We start from the raw sequence: 17,375 nt of genomic DNA, 5'->3' as shown, positions 1-17,375 counted from the left end.
TAGGGTGACTATGAATATTAAAGTAAGAAACTGTCCAACATAGTTGAAGAGAGTTGTTGGTTTAGCAGATGAAAGTGACACTGTCAGGTAAAAGCAAATCAAAAAAATATATGACCTATGTGAACAAAGCTAAGGCAACCACCAAAAATGATAAGTGATATTGATAAGATTCTTTATGTTAACCAAACAAGCAAAACAAAATTCACCACCATACACCAAATATGCATGATATGCGACTGAAAATTTTGATTACTTCAACACCAATGACATGTATATCTTTTTCTCGTCCACCGATTAGACAATGATAGAAATGACCAACAAAAAGAAGAGGAGACCAGACCACAACTAACATTATTGCTCCTATAACAGAATAGAACATTAATGTGGGCAAGGGAAAATTATATTTAACAATCATAAAGCAACAAGGAATTAATAACGAAAAGTAAACACGGTAGCAGCATAATGAAAAGCTCTCACTATCAGGAAAAGTAAACACGGTAGCATATTATTTAGGGCCCTTGTTTTATGGATGGATGTTTGAGTTCGTTTCTAGATAGCCTTTCATTCTCTAAAATAGTCAAAACTTGAAATTCTTATTGTAAATTACCACTGAACCGAGAGAGAGAGAGAGAAGTTTAGACACCATGGATGATGCATACCTATCAAAGCATATGCCCAAAAGCAGCGGCAAGGCATGGTTTGAAAATAATACTGAGACATGTTAGTTGCACTGAACATAATCAGTCATTTAAAGTTATCTTTTTCTAGCATCCATATCCGCAGAAGCGGATCATAAAAGGAAGAAGTAGCCATCACACTGCTCTTCTGCTTGTCCTCTTGAGATAATTCCCTTTTTGCCAATCTGCCCCATAAGCAAGTGAGCCACGTTTACCATAAGTTTCAATCAGCTCACATTTCTCATCTTCAGTATTTACAATTGCAAACCCGTTGTGCATGGAAGTTGCCAAAACCAGACCTGGAACATATGGATGGTGCTTGACTCTCCAAACTCCTCTCCTCCCCATCCTCCCCCCAACCCCGCGCGCCCGCCACAACCCCACCCCCCAACCCCCCCCCCCCCCGGGGCCACCCTCACACCCTCCCACCACAACTAAATGAATTGAAGCCTCATTTATTGGTTTTGAGATTGATCTTACATCCCAAACCCTTAGATACTCATCATAACTCCCAGTAAGGTATTAAGATTACTAGAACACTTTGCAATGCAACAAATACCCATCTTTTGAACCTTTGAATTCTGAAATACAATATTTGGAGGACTATCCCGCATATACCAGCAACTGAATTTGCATTCATCCGTGCCAGTGTATAACAATTGTGGTTAGTGCATACATATCAAAGGAAGCGGCCCGTAGCTCAAAATCTTGAGCTTTCCATTCTTGAATTATAGTATAGTCGGGACTCTGAGAAGGAGATTATTGAGACAGAACCATCTGACGGTCAAATCGAGACAGATGTGGCTGATGGATTCCAATCCAAGCAAAGGCACATAGAGGAGCTGATCTTAGAAAGCTCCCTTCCTCAAAAATTAATAGGAGTAACCAAAATCAACCAATAAAACAAAAAACAAAGATCAGCTAATCAGATTTACAGACGAGTACCGTGGATGTGGTTGCCAAAGACCTCAAAAGGGAATTCATTTTCATTGTCACTTCTATCAAGTATGAAATGGGTTCAATTTCTTGAAAATGCATGGGTAAGGCCATGAAAAATCTAAATATTAACTAATTATCATTTCATTGTCAAATCTTTCCCTTTCTTTTTTATTTCTAAAAATTTAAAAATACCGTTTGTTATGTAATTGGCGTTTTCTCATATTTTCTCATCTTTTTCTTCATGTGAAAGAGCACTCTAACTTATAAATTCTCAAGCACCATAATTATTGAAAGCTTAAGGCACACTAAAGCGCTAAGGGTCCTATAGCTTAAGCGCAAGGTGCAAGCACATACCGAGTGAAGTGAGGTGCGAAAATTAAAAAAAAAATTAAAAAATTCATAAAAGTCAAATAAATGTGAATATTTCATCAACTTCAAATAATATGAAAATAAAAAATAATAATAACTAATAAGCAATCAAATATTTAATATTTTTGTAATTCAAATAAAATAAATATAATTTATTATAAGTTTTGATTTGATGAGATTTTGATTACTAATTATCACCAACGATATTAATTCCAAAAGCTTTCTAATGCGGCAATATAGGATTTTCCTTTGAGGACTTGACTATGTGTATAAAAATCTGTCTATAAAAATGTACAAATGGAGGGTAATTTAGTAAATTCATGACAGTTTTCTGATATATAATGTCTATTTAGTCTTTTATGATTTGAATTTCAAAATTTCTAATTTTTATTTCTTCTATTATTTCCAATTTATTATGTTTCACCTATTATTCAATCAATAAAAAACCATCCCACCATTTATTTAACCTATCAAAACCTATCATTCTTTTAACCTATAAGAGTCTACCATTACTCTAATCAATAATGGCACATCTCAACCTCTAATTCCATAACTTATTCTCAAGTAAAAGACTCCATACCCATCTGAAGTATCTTCTTCATATATCCATTTTCGATTTTTTCCCGAACTAAATTTACATTTTTCTTCTCATACATCCTTCAAGTTCTATAATAATGGGAAACGATTCGATTTTCAGAAGAGGAAGAAAAAAAGAAAATATTATGTTGTCTCTAACATCAAACCGAATAATCCAAAAAATTTAAAAATAAAAATTGAATCGAACCAAATTTCTACAAAAATTAAATTGAATTTACAAATTAAATCGGTCCGGCTGATTATTTCAGTCTGAACTTAATAATGCTTGTCCTTATCTAATTGATTAATTATGATGTACTTGATCATGGTTGTTTGATTTATAATTTATTTGACTAATAGTTATTTGATTAATTAATCTAATTGTTAATAATTACTTGATTAATTAATTGGTCAATTAATTATGATCCACTTTATTATAGTTACTTGATTTATGATCTAATTAATTAGGTGGTTCAATTTTCACAAGAAGGAGGAAAAAAAGGAAAATATTATGTTATCTCTAAAATTTAACCGTATAAACCAAAAATTCAAAAATAAAAACTAAATCGAACTAAATTTCTATTAAAACTAAACCGAATTTCCAAATTAATTATGTTCGATCAATTAGTTATTTCAGTCTGAAACAAATAATACTCACCCCCATCTAATTGATCATGCTGTAATTGATCATGGCTGATTTATACACTAATTGAATATGATCTATTTGATTAATTTATAAAATACTTGATAGTACTTTATCTAATTGTTAATAGTTATTTGATTAATCGATTTAATTAATTGTGATGTAATTAATCATATTTACTTAATTTATGATCTAATTAATTGTGATACACTTGATTAATTGATAAAATATCCGATAATACTTAATTCTGATGTAATTGATAATAATTAATTGATTTAGATTTAATTGATTATGATGTACTTGATTAATTAATAAAAAATTAATAGTACTTTATTATAATCTAATTGATCATAATTAATCGATTTAAAATTTAATTGATTAATCATTACTTGATTAATTGTTCTAATTGATTATGGTGTAATTAATCATAATTACTTGATTTATGATCTAATAGCTTAATGGTTACTTGATTAATTGATATAATTATTAATTGTTACTTGGTTAATTGATCTAGGTGATTATGATCTAATTTAGCATTGTTACTTGATTAATGATCTAATTGATTAGGTAGTCCGATTATCACAAAAAGAAGGAAAAAAAAAGGAAAAACAATATTTTGTTATCTTCAAAATCGAACTTAATTAACTAAAAAATTCAAAACTAAAAATTGAACCGAACTGAGTTTCAACAAAAATAGAATTGAATTTTCAAATTAATTACGTTCGATTAGACGGTTATTTCAATCTGAACTAAATAATACTCATCCTTATGAATTGTTTATGATGTAATTGATCATAATTACTTAATTTTAATCTAATTAATTATGATCTATTTAATTAATTAATAAAAAATTCATTAATACTTGATTATGATCTAATTGTTAATAGTTGTTTGATTAATCAATCGAATTTATTATAATATAATTGATTAGAGTTATTTAATTTATGATCTACTTGATTAATTGATAAAATACCCAATAATGCTTAATTATAATGTAATTGGTCATAATAAATTGATTTATGATCTAATTGATTAATTGATAAAATATCGATAGTGCTTGATTATGATCTTATTGATCATAGTTACTTGATTTATGATCTAATTGATTAGGCAATTTGATTTTCAGAAGATAAAAGAAAAAAGAAAAATATTATATTGTTTCCAAAACCAAACCAATATATATTGAAAAATTCATAAATAAAAATTAAACCGAACCAAATTCCTATAAAAGCCTAATTGAATTTCTAAATTAATTTGGTTCAATCGGTTTTTTGGATTTAAACCAAATAATGCTCACTCTTATCTAATTGATTAATTAATTATAACGTAATTAATCATAATCACTTAATTTATAATCTAATTTATTATAGTTACTTGATTTGTGATCTAATTGATTATGATCTACTTGATTAATTGATAAAATATACTATAGTACTTGATGATAATGTAATTGATTATAGTTACTTGATTTATTAGGTGATCAACTATGATATACTTTATTAATTGATAAATATTCAATAGTATTTAATGATGATGTAATTAATTATGGTTACTTGATTTATGATCTAATTGATTAAGATATAGTTGATTAATTAATAAAATAACTAATAATACTTGATTATGATGTAATTGGTTATAATTACTTGATTTATAATCTACTTGATTAATTAATAGAATATCCGATTGTACTTGATTATGATCTAATTGATTATAGTATTTAATTTATGATATACTTGATTAATTAATAAAGTACTCAATAATACTTGATTATGGTATAATTGATTGTAGTTACATGTTTGACATCTAATTAATTAATTGATTTAATTCTTATTAGTTACTTGATTTATTTATCCAATTGATTATGTTGTAATTTAACTTAGTTACTTGATTCATGATCTAATTATTAATAGTTAATTGATTAATTAATCTAATTGATTATAGCTACTTAATTTATATTCTAATTGGTCCACCAGTTACTCGCTCAATTTGGATGGATCAACTCCAATTTGCTAAATAAATGGATTAAAGCTTGAATTGAACCAGTCATTAACCCGGTTCTCATTTAAATCGATTCGACTAATCTGATTCAGTTCGATTTTAATACACTATATAAATCAATTATGATTGATTGAATTTTTAGTGTAGTTAGACATAATTGATTGAATTTTTAGTGGGCTATGATTGGTTAAGAGATTAATAGAAGTTATTGATTGATTAAAAAATTGGTGAGATATAATTGGCTAGATGATTGATAAGAGCTAATTAGTCAAAAAATAAAAAAATTATGATTGATTAAATTTTAAAGAAAAATAATTTTGGTGGGAAACTAAATTAAGTTGAAGCATAAATAACTTAAGGAAAAAGTGAACATTTCATTTTATTTGTATAACTTTTATAAGTATTTTTTACACACCAAGCATTTTCGTTTGATAAATTGACAAATACCAAGTTTAAATTTAGCACTTTTTGCTAATGAAAGTACTCACCAAATATAAACTTAAGAAAAGCATGCATGTAAGAGCCTTGTGCTTGAAATAAAGGCACACAAGATGCTAGAATTCGAGTCTCGTAAGCATTGAGCCCCAGATGTGCCTGAAGTGCAACTTTAATTACTATGTCAAGCACCCATTGCCTGCCCCAAGAACCTCCAAAATTTAGTATTGTGATTTGAAAGCTCATTCTGCTTTCCTCTCTCTCTCTCTCTCTGTATATATATATATATATATATATTAATAAATTATTTTAATATTTTATTACTAAAATTTAAATTTAATTTTAAATATTTTTTAACATTCTCTTACAAATATATCTTAAAAATGTTTATTCAGTCCCAAACAGACACTCTCGATATCAAAGATCTCCGCCGTTTCACACGAAGAAACAATAAAAGCGACCGGCATCAGCATCAACATCAAGGATCGAAATGCTTCCAGATCGACTCAGCCAATCACCCTCTTGCAGAGGGTAAGTTGCAGCTGCTAAAACGTAGCGGTACAAAGTCATGTGGACAGAACTCTACTGCATCTGCATTGCCGTCAATATAGCAGTGTGCCACTTCCCTTCAAATGGTAGGGGCATTTTTTCAAACAGCTTGCCGAGCCAAAAGTGCCTAATTAAAGAGTGAGAGGCTTTAAGAGAGAACATGCGAAAAAAGACAATACAGAAAATACGCTACCATTTTATTAACTGGAAACTCAAAGAAAATAAAATCATATCAAAACATTGAAAATATGGGAATCAAAATTAAGTACCAAAAATCGCAAATAAATTATGAGATTTTCCATTATGTTTGAACATTCACCTAATTAAGTTCAGATATAATTCTTGTTTTCCAAAACATATGGGGCGTATTCCATCAACGAACCTGAGGTCGTTGTTTGTCGCCCGAGACAGTCCACATTCGAGAGGCAAGAGAAAGAAAAACGACCCAAAGAGCAGCAGAAGCACAACGAGAGAGAGAGTCACGTCACAACATCAGTTAGGATCGATGACAACAATGAGAAAAAAGAGCAGCAGAGAGAGAGTCAAACCATGGCAGCCTCAGAACACCGAAGGAATTGATCAAATGACCACCAGCTAGGGTCGTTGGAAGGGATCGTACGAGAGAGGGACAGCAGTGGAATTGGAAAAGAGAGGAGGGGACTGAGTAGCGTTTTACTGTTTTAGCGCCTTTTTTTTTTTTCTTCTTATCTGTTTTGGCACTTTAGGTTTCATTAGATTCAATAAACTGAAAACTATGTCGTTTTTTAAGTTCAAAAAAAACGCCTCATTTAACTTTTAGAATTAAACTTTGTTTTCTTAAATATAAATTTAATCACTTTTACCAAATCATATAATCTAATTAATTTAATAAATTATATAATTATAAAAGAAAAACTATAAAAAATTATTTTATTTTATTATATATTTTACTTAGATTAAAATAAAATTAATGTATTTAAGAATCATGAAGCTTGTAAACTTAATTAATTTTATTGAGTAATGTAATACTTTTTTTATAGGAATTATTTTCTTTTTTATTAAAAAAATTTAGATGATTTTCGTTTGCATCAAGATGATTTTGTTCTCGTCTTATTTATTAAAAATTTTCAAAAACTATACGATAATATCTCTCTCTCTCACCATTTGAACAGGAAAAATTAAGAGAAAATCCACATTAATTTTTTAAACTATTTTCCACCTAAATAGTAAATAAAAATGTTACTACATATTCTTTTCGTATATATATATATATATATATATACATGTCTTTTTTTTCAAAACAAATGGACATGAACGAGGGGGGCCGTGGCCTTGAATTGGGCATTCAACGGTCATAAATTGAGCAGTAGTGCGGTGATGATGTGATAATGTGCTAAAGATTTAAGTAGTGTTAGAACTTAGATTTTTTTGGGGAGGGTGAAAGGCATATGGAGTAAAAATTTTATATTGTTTGAATACTTGACGTTAATATGACTTATTTATTAATTTAGCACTTTGAACCTATAAGTCGACTTTTGGATTGATTGAAAGGCTTAAATGGTTCTGGCTCTAATAATGATGTCGAAAATTAAAATTAAAGCAAAAAAACTATTTAAACTTTTAAAATTATATTAAATAATTATCTAATTTTTAAAAATTTTAAAATCTAATGAATCCTTTTCATTTTTAAAAGTAATTAAATAAATCAGTTTATTGTTTTGAGGATAAATAAATTTTTAATTTTTAAAAATAAAAAAAATATAAAATTATAATTTATTTTTAATATAAATTCAGTTAAAAACATATATAAAAATTACATATTTTACACTTAAAGAACAATTTATTAATATGCTTTGCGATGTAATAAATACTAAAAGATTTTTATGCACTAAAAAATTTTTGTACATTTTTTTGCTGAATTTATATCAGAGTTAAATTATAATTTCACATTTATTTATCTATTTTTAAAAGTTAAAGAGTTTATTTGTGTCAAAAATAGTAAAATAACTTATTTTATGTATTTTTATAATTTGAAATACTTATTTGATTTGTTTTTAAACTTGAATGGCTTATTATCATTAAACACTTTAAAAATTTATATAACTATTAACTCATTCTTTAAAAGCTAATCTAAAATTAAAATCACAATTAAATGGAAAATGGAATATCAATATTTTTCATCTTCAACAACAACAACAACAAGAAAGCAATCCTTAATATTTTTCTTCTTTTTTCAGGCCAGTCAACCATCTATACTTACTGCTTGTGTACCCAGTCACGCACCTAGGGCTGAGCATTTCTCGATTTGAACGGAGAAACCAAACAGAACCGATCGATTTTGGTTCAAACGATTAAGTTATTTAGGTTTCAATTTCGGTTCGATTAGTATATTTAGGTAATTTTTAATTTTCGGTTGTAACCAAAAAAATCAAATAAACCAAAATTTAAAGCCCAAAAGTTTAACCAGGCCCTTGTCCAGACCAAGTCCAAGGATAAAAACATAACCCTAAGCCTAAATATAATCATCTATCCTTGTTCCCTCTCACTACCGTCCTCTGCTCCGTTGACCTCTCTACTATTTCTTCTTCTTCTTTTTTCTTCGTGTAACATTATTATCTCATATTCTCATCGTATTAATGGCCTTACAGCTTGTCAATTGAGTTATCTCTTTGCCTTGCATGTCGCTTTGTAGCACGAGATTCAGTCAGTTGTCGCTCACCAACTCACATGTCACTGCTGCTATTGTTCATCGACTTCTTCTTCTTCATCTTTTGCGCTAGAGCAGATGGGAGATGATTGAAGCGAAGAAGAAAATCCGCTATTGCTCAAATTCCTTTAGTTTCTCATGTAGGTTCGATGTTTTTTTTTTTTTTTTGATAGAAGTTTGATGTATTTGGTGGGTATTATTTTTGTAATGGGTATTACAAAATATAGGCATATTGTGAGAATTTGTAATTTATTGCAAAATGTAAGCAGATTGTAAAGAGTATTGCAAAATTTACTATTGAAATTTTGTGTAATTTTTAGTTTTTTTTCAATAAATTGAGTAATGGGTACTACATCTGGAATTCTGTTCTTGCATCTAGAAGATTGAAATTGATTATTATGTTTTTGTTCATAAGATTGTTTGAGACTTTGAGTATTTGAGATTTAAGAACTTGATTTGAAAGTCTTCAATTTGCTGTTGTAATGTTGAATTTGAGGTTTATTCTTGTTTCTGTTTAAATTGTTTGAGATTTTTGAGTTGCTGGGATGAGATTTATGTGTATAAAGTATGTGTGATGTTAAATTTCTAAAAAGTTCGGTTTAATTGGTTTTGAACCGAACTGAATCAAATTAAATTGGTTACTTCGGTTCAGTTTCGTCTTAAAATTCGATTCTGTTCGGTTTTTAAAAATCCTTAACTTTGGTTTTCGGTTTATTTGGTTCAAAACCGAACCGTTTCTTTCCACACCCCTACACGCACCTCCTTTTTACTTTTTTGTTATTAATTTTTTTTTCTCGTCAACTCTCTCTCTCCCGTATCTCTTTATTCTATTCTTCTTATATTTTGATTGCGTTCGCCATGGAGGCAGTGGAAGACCCTAATTAATCTAACACCATTCAATTTAAGACCCTAATTAATCTAACACCATTCAATTTAATTAGGAATATTTTATGAGTAAATATGGATTATAATCGATAAAATTACACCAAATTTTAATGGGAAATTGAATATCCATTTTAACAAAAAAAAAGAATTATTGAATAAATTGAATCTCCACCCTATAATAATCATTTATTCTATAATTACTTGGTTTAAAATAAAGTAAAATTATTTTATTATAAAAAATAAAGTAATTTAATAAAATTTCATAATTAACTATATTAAATTTTTATAAAATAATGTTTTTTTCATAAAGTAGTTAATTATAAAAATTTATTAATTTAACGGAAAAAAATAAAATTTTGTTAGCATCTTAAATTTTAATTAAAATAATAGATATTAAATATGACATGCTAAATAAGTATACCATGTTTAATTTTATTTATAATATTTTTAAACATTATTAAAAAAATATTATATATATTCTTTTACGTGAAAAATTTTATTTTTTTATTAAATTAATAAATTTTTCATAAGTAATTACTTTATAGAAAAATATGAATAATAAAATTTCACTATATTAATTTATTTTCTATAATAATATAATTTTACTTTATTATAAATTAAGTAATTATAGAATTCATCATTATTTAAAATGCAAACTATCAGAAATTTGAAGAATCAGAATAAATATAGAGAATAGTTTTCTTGTGATTTTCTGTTACTAATTATGAGAATCAGAATCCTATATACATAGAATTGTAACCTAGTTAAGAAAAAGATGTCTCCATTGGACCTTCATTTATTAGAAAGAATATCAATAATTTAAATGTTGATTCCCATCTACATATAGAATTGTAACCCAGTTAGCAAAAAGATGTCTCCATTGGACTTTCATTTCTTAGAAAGAATAATAATATAATATAATATAATAGAATAATAATATTTTAAAGGAAATACCTTCATATATATAGTTCAACTTAGAAAAAATAATATAAAAATGTGACATTCAAATTAAATTAAATTGAAGAATACTCACAGTATATGACAAAATGTAATATAATTAAACTGAAATGGCATGCCAAAGTTATATTTAGGAATCAAAATCTCTTTTATGCGTACATATATACTTTGATTTTTTTTTTTAAGTATATATACTTTGACGTTATTTGTATACTGTTAAATATATTTTTATTTATTCAAAAGCAGATACTTACATATAAAATTTATTTTATTTTATAATTTGATTGTAAAATTTAATATTATCTAATAAATTAAAAAACAATACTCATGGATTGGTTGAAAATTTATTGTTATATGTATCATTACACACTTGAATCATTTGAATTTTGTCTATTGTATACTTAAACTAATTTTGTGACTTATTAAACATATAAACTTTAAAAAGTCATTACACTTGACACAAACATATTAAACATATAAGCAAGGAGCTTGTTGTCACGCAAGAATAAGTGGCTGATAGATTTTCTATGTACATGGCACTCACCATGCCCCCACCACATACCTGCTGTGTGCACCCCCACTGCATGAACATCCACCACCTCCCTCTCTAACTAGAGAAATTATTAAGTGCACTTAGTGCACATACACTATCTCTCACATTCTTTCACAATTATGTAGGATTTACTCCCTGTATTGTAAGAAGAATTCATATTTCTGTGAGAGAATGAACACTATTTTTTTGTATTTCTGATGCATCTGATAATTAACCCTAATTAAGGGCGAAACAAATTGCCAGCGAGAATTTCACCATCGGCGGTTACCAGAGAGCCATTTACTTTTACCTAGATATGTTAAAAACCTCGAGGACAATTGCTCCTATGTTTTTGTCTTCATCGCTCTAGCCAGTAAGGGCACTGACATTAGCAACTTGTTTGAGCTCACCCTCATTAATCAGAGTGGCAAAGGCAAGCAAGTAATCACAGAAATGTTTTCATTGATGGATACTGATAACGATGGTAAAGTAACGTATGAGTATCTAAGGGCTGGTCTTTAGAAGGTTGGTTCTCAACTAGATGAACCAGAGACAAAAATGCTGATGAACGTGGTAAACCTTTTTTTATAAAATCTCAAAAGCAAAATATCAAACCATCTTGTTTTCGGTCTCCCTTCCCACTCCCATCCAAAAGATAATCAATTCAACCACAAAAAGGTAAAACAAGGTGTTCAATATTATTCAAGTAAAAAAGTAGCTTCAGATAGAAAAAAATATATACACTTGAAGTATTTATAGCATCTCTTATGTTACTATAGTTTATAGACCAAGAAAACATAGCAAATCTGTTTTCTTTCTTGCAATGGGCGAGGTGAAGGTGGATGAAATTGGGTCTATGAATTATTAAGCATAGAGGTTTGGATAGGCATTGAAAGCAAAGAAGGGTATTGATAGGAAGCTGGAGGAGGATGTCGATGATATTGCGAGAGATTTTGGCCGTATTATCTTTTTGTGAGATTGTTTGGCTTAAAGAAAAAGGAAAGAGAAAGTAGGAATGTGGAAGTGGGAAGTATAAATGGATCATGTTATGTTTTTGCTTGTACATGAAAGTATCCAATTGAATAAAAGCTGTGTGCACTTCATACATCTTTGTGCCTACCAATTATTTGAATAAATTATTCTTAAAACCAATTCATTGTCTCTTTGTTATTTCAGACCCTATTTTACAACATTCTGACCCGCCTCTCTTTGTTTTGCTTCAGTGCGCACCATTAGCCACCGCTCCACCAGCGATAAAGCCACTTGCACACTATCGATGCTAAAGGGACCAAAAATAATGGCAAACGGCGAAGAAATGATAGAGAGAGATTCCAGTTATGACCATTATCATAATTAAAAGGACCATTAAGTTTTTATCATTTGGCAGTCAATTGACACGTCATTGTGTGCATATTTCACATTCTTGTGTCAACGTAATGATGTGTTTAAGTTAATTAAGGATAAATTTTAACAATTGTCCCTGAACTTATATGATTATAACACTATAGTCCTCAAACTTTAAAATGTAACATAAAACCTCTTCAACTTTCAAGTTTTGCATAGTAAAATCTCTCTGACTTTCAATTACTGATTTTCCAGTTAGATGCTAACGTGAACAAATCCAGCGTAGTACTTAGTCGGTATTTTTTTTTCATTTCTCATGCAAAGTGTAAAATTATCCTCTCAACACATGAAAAATTATTTTCTCTATATAGAATAGAATGATTCAATTTACACATGACTTGAGAGAGGAAAGAGAAATAATGACTAAGGGTTACTCTAGAATTGTTTAGGTCAACGTTTAACTGGAAAACCGGTGATTGGAGATTAGAGAGATTTTACTGTGCAAAATTTAAAAGTTGAGGAGATTTTATGTTATATTTTTAAATTGAATGACTATAGTGTTACAACTATATAAATTCAAGGACAATCATTAAAATTTACCCAGTTAATTCATGTGTGCAATAGACAAAAATCAAATAATGAAATGTGTGATTATATGTTTAGTCAAAATCTATTGTAATTTCAAAGGGTTAGTTATCGTCCCTCAATTTTAAAGATTATTTTATTTTCATCTCTTAACTTTAATTTGTTATAATAAAATTGTTCAATTTTAATATACATTTCAAAAAAAAAAAAAATCTCTTTTATATAACAACAAGTTTACAAGCCTCACTCTTAAAAACGCTCTCCCCTCTCTCTTTAAAAGTTCTTCAATGCAATGCAGTTCAGGGGGAGGTCCAATCTTTTGATTGTCGACCCTCCCTCTACTTCCCTTTTATTAGATCGTTGTTTTGTAAGTTCTTTCGGTAATTTTCATTATTGCATTATCTTAATTTCCTTTAATCTCCCTTTAGAGTCTTAGTGCATCTCTTCTAGATGGGACTTTTGTGTATTTGCTATGGGATGCATGTTGTAGTCGGCTAGGAGTGTAAACGAATCGAGCCGAGCTTTGAATAGTTCAAGCTCGGCTCGTAATATTTTTTTCCAGGCTCGAGTTCGATTCGAGCTTTAATATTCAAGCTCGAGTTCAGCTCGTTACATATATATTAAACTCTAGCTTGATTTGAGTTTGGCTCATATCAAACTTATTTATAATATAAACGAACCAAGCTCGAGCTTGGCTCGTTTATAAACTAAAAACAAACTCGAATTCGAGCTCAACTCAAGTTTGTTAATATTATTTATATTAAAATAAATTTTAATTTAAATAAAAGTAAATTAAAAATTAAATTAATTATAATTAAGATATATTTAATCCTAATTAAAATAAATTTAAAATTGAAAGAAAAATATTAAAGAGCTCATTTGGGCCCCACATGTTAGCTTGCTAGCCAATAAAAGAAAACCCACCCCCCACCCCTTCCTGTGGGACAGATTTTTTTTTTTTTAATTTATTAACTTTTATTTTTAAATTTTAACTTATTTTTATTTTATAAAAATAATTTTACAATAAAAGCCAATGTAAAATTAAAATTTTATCATATTTATTATTATATTTATAAATTTTTAAGGTTTAAATTTAATTAAAAATCATATTTACATATACACATATTTAATCTAATTTCATGGCTCTTAATGAAACTCAATAGTATTATGATTTAATTAAAAAGATTACTATATGATACAAATTCAAGATGTTATATGCTATCAATATATTAATTATAATTATAATCAACTCAATTACATGTGTATATATATACACACATAATCTAATCTCATGACACCTAATTAAACTCAATAGTATTATAATTTAATTAAAAAGATTACTATGTAATATAAATATAATATATTATATGATATCAATAGATTAATGACAATTATAGTAAAATCAATTACATAAATGTATATATATATATATACACACACACATAATCCAATTTTATAGCTCTTAACTAAACTCAATAGTATTATAATTTAAATTTAAAATATCAACAATTTAATTTTTAGGGAAGAATTGGATAATATTTAGTAAGAAAAGATTTAGGAGAGAAATTTTTAAAGTATGCATAAAAAAAAAGTGCTTAGAGAGAGAGAAGAATAATAATAATTGATAAATAGTTTAGTATTAAAATTGAATATTAATCTTTTAAAAATTTAAAGTTCATATAAAAAAAAAAACTAATCAAGAGATTGAAAGTGAGACTACATATAGAAAGAAAATAATAATAATTGTTAGATATATTAATGTTAATTTTGAAATTTAATCTTTTAAAAGTTTAAAATTTTAATAGAGAATAAAAAGAGGGAGAGAGATATGATTTATGTTTCAAATTACACTAACGTCAAAAGTATGTAATTTTAATTTCTTTAGTTATTTAATATAGATAAAACAGTTCACAATAATTTTTATGTATTTATTATTCAATATTATAAATTTATTCTTATATAAAAATTAACTTTTTAAAAAAAAATTAAATCTAAAGCATGAATAACTATATAATTATAAATATATTTTATATATTGTTTATATCATATTTTTAAAGAATATATTATTTTTAAAATAATTATAAACAAAATAAATATATTTATAATATTATAAAATTATAATAATTAATATAAATGTTTTTATAAAAGAGCCAACTCACGAACCTATTCAACGAGCCAGCTTACGAGCCTGTTCAATGAGCCAGCTTGTGAACTTATAAACGAGCCGAGCTCGAGTCAAATACTACTGAGCTCGAATTTGACTCGTTTATTAAACGAACTTAAAATTCGAGCTCGAGTTCAATTTATTCAAAAATCGAGCCGAGCTGAGCCGAGCCGAATCGTACCAAGCTTTTATAGAGTTGAATATTAAATAGCTTACGAACAGCTTGATTTATTTACATCCCTATAGTCAGCTCCCTTGATGCTAGTGGTAAAGCTCTTCGGAGCACGATTGAAATGCAACTTAGACGGTGGGTATCGTTTTCGGTCATTGTTGCTTAGCCCATTCCTGATTCGCCTGGCAATGACCAAGTTCCTAATTTTTTAGTGTTGCTGCATGTTCTCCGCTTTCTTCGTTGGCTTTCAATTGTAAGAAGGTGTTGTTTTCCTGTATGTTAGTTTTTCTAAACTGTTTGGCTGCTTTCCCCTTTGATGGCCAATGATGTGTTGCTAGTTGTCACGACCCAACCTATGGGCCGGACCGGCACTAGGACCTGGGCCAGCCTAAAGCCCCCGAGGCCCGTAGTAAGCCTAACTGTTCATTTACCCAATTCTAAGGCCCATTTGGGCCCAATTTCAAGAAAACAAATGGACAAAGTTCGGCCATAAAATGGACTTTCCAACGGGGAGTTTTCGACTCACCCGACCTGTAAACACAATATAGTCAATTGGGGAGCTCAGCTCACCCTCCACATACTCATCAACATAAAAATAAATGGGAGCTCAGCTCCCTCATCCAATCCATCAAGCATGCATAGCATATTTAGTTTACAGGTCCCAAAATAATAATTTAGTTTACAGACCCAAATCAAATAAACATTTCTAACACATGCGGAAATTCTAAGATTTAACAAGTTTATACAAACAGTAATAATTGACCTGCGAGGGAGAAAGCAGGTTAACCTCAAAAATATCCTCCTGTGGCCTGTAAAAAATTTTTTGAACAGGAGTGAGCGTTCGACTCAGAGAGTAAAATATCAATTTTAACCATAATCTCTATAACTATCTAAAACTAATGCACCCTGTAGAGTGAAATGCAACATCCACATCATTTTCACATCATAACATCAAAAAGGTAATTTGGAGCACTCACGCACCCTGTAGCATCAATCATAACATATGGGAGCTGATCCCCTATACAGCTCTCTTAAATCCAACCTGGTGCCAGCGAAGAACTCAAGCCGGACTTTCGCTTAATAAACCAAATCGAGGGTCCCAGCGAAGAACTCAAGCCGTGACTACCCCTCGAAGGATCGGGTCCCAGCGAAGAACTCAAGCCGTGACTACCCGTCCTATCCATAGTCCACACCACATCACACGCACGCCAACGCACGCACACTGCTCCAAATTACCACAACAACATCATGGCACTTTAACATTTATCAATGCATCATAAATCGTGCCTAGAGTTTAACTACATAAATATATGCATATAAGTGATGCATGGGCATGCTGAACATATAATAATATCGAAATTACAATTAAAATTAATATTTTACTCACAGACTTGACGATAATCACTGTGGCGGCTGGGCGGAGGAAGAAGGCTGTCCCGGCTCACCTGACAATCATATTACATTTATTTAATACAATCTGACTCAATACAAACAAAGAAAAGACCAATTACGTCATAAGTCGTGCCGAAAATCCGTGAGTCTCCCTATACCTAGGACCTACCCAACCTGCAAAAGGGTTCAAAATACACTTCTATACTCACAATCCATACATCCACAACTCAATCATATCACACAGCCCCTTCTGGGCCCATCAAATCAATCACTCATCACAATACGCAAAATTTCAATTTAGTCCTTATTATTGATTATTTTTGCAAAAACTGCCCAAACAAGCTCTAAAAATTATAAAACTTTGCACCGCGGTCCTTAGCAATATTACTAAGCTATTGCAAAAAGAATCGTAATTTTCTAAGCTACCACGAATATTTTATGGATTTTTAATCCTATTTAAGCACTAGAAAAT

The 17,375-nt window shown here is 29.1% G+C and overlaps 1 long non-coding RNA gene and 1 pseudogene across 2 annotated transcripts; both read right to left on the bottom strand.

The window, feature by feature from the left end:
• Positions 1–744: 744 nt before the first annotated feature.
• Positions 745–1,667, bottom strand: LOC110642798 (uncharacterized; annotated as a pseudogene).
• A 4,273-nt stretch (positions 1,668–5,940) lies between these two features.
• Positions 5,941–6,895, bottom strand: LOC110642817 (uncharacterized). Of its 2 annotated transcripts, none has more exons than XR_002492516.2 (2): positions 6,506–6,895; positions 5,941–6,313 (listed from the first exon to the last, which is right to left on the bottom strand). It is a non-coding gene; the product is annotated as an uncharacterized LOC110642817 (long non-coding RNA). The 2 variants fall into 2 exon arrangements; XR_002492517.2 differs by having other exon boundaries at positions 6,569–6,895.
• Positions 6,896–17,375: the final 10,480 nt, after the last annotated feature.

This window comes from Hevea brasiliensis, chromosome 17 (genome assembly GCF_030052815.1).
Source record: "Hevea brasiliensis isolate MT/VB/25A 57/8 chromosome 17, ASM3005281v1, whole genome shotgun sequence".
Lineage (NCBI taxonomy): Eukaryota > Viridiplantae > Streptophyta > Magnoliopsida > Malpighiales > Euphorbiaceae > Hevea > Hevea brasiliensis.
The sequence above is the reverse complement of the archived record's forward strand: the minus strand, read 5'-3'. Positions and strand labels throughout refer to the sequence as shown.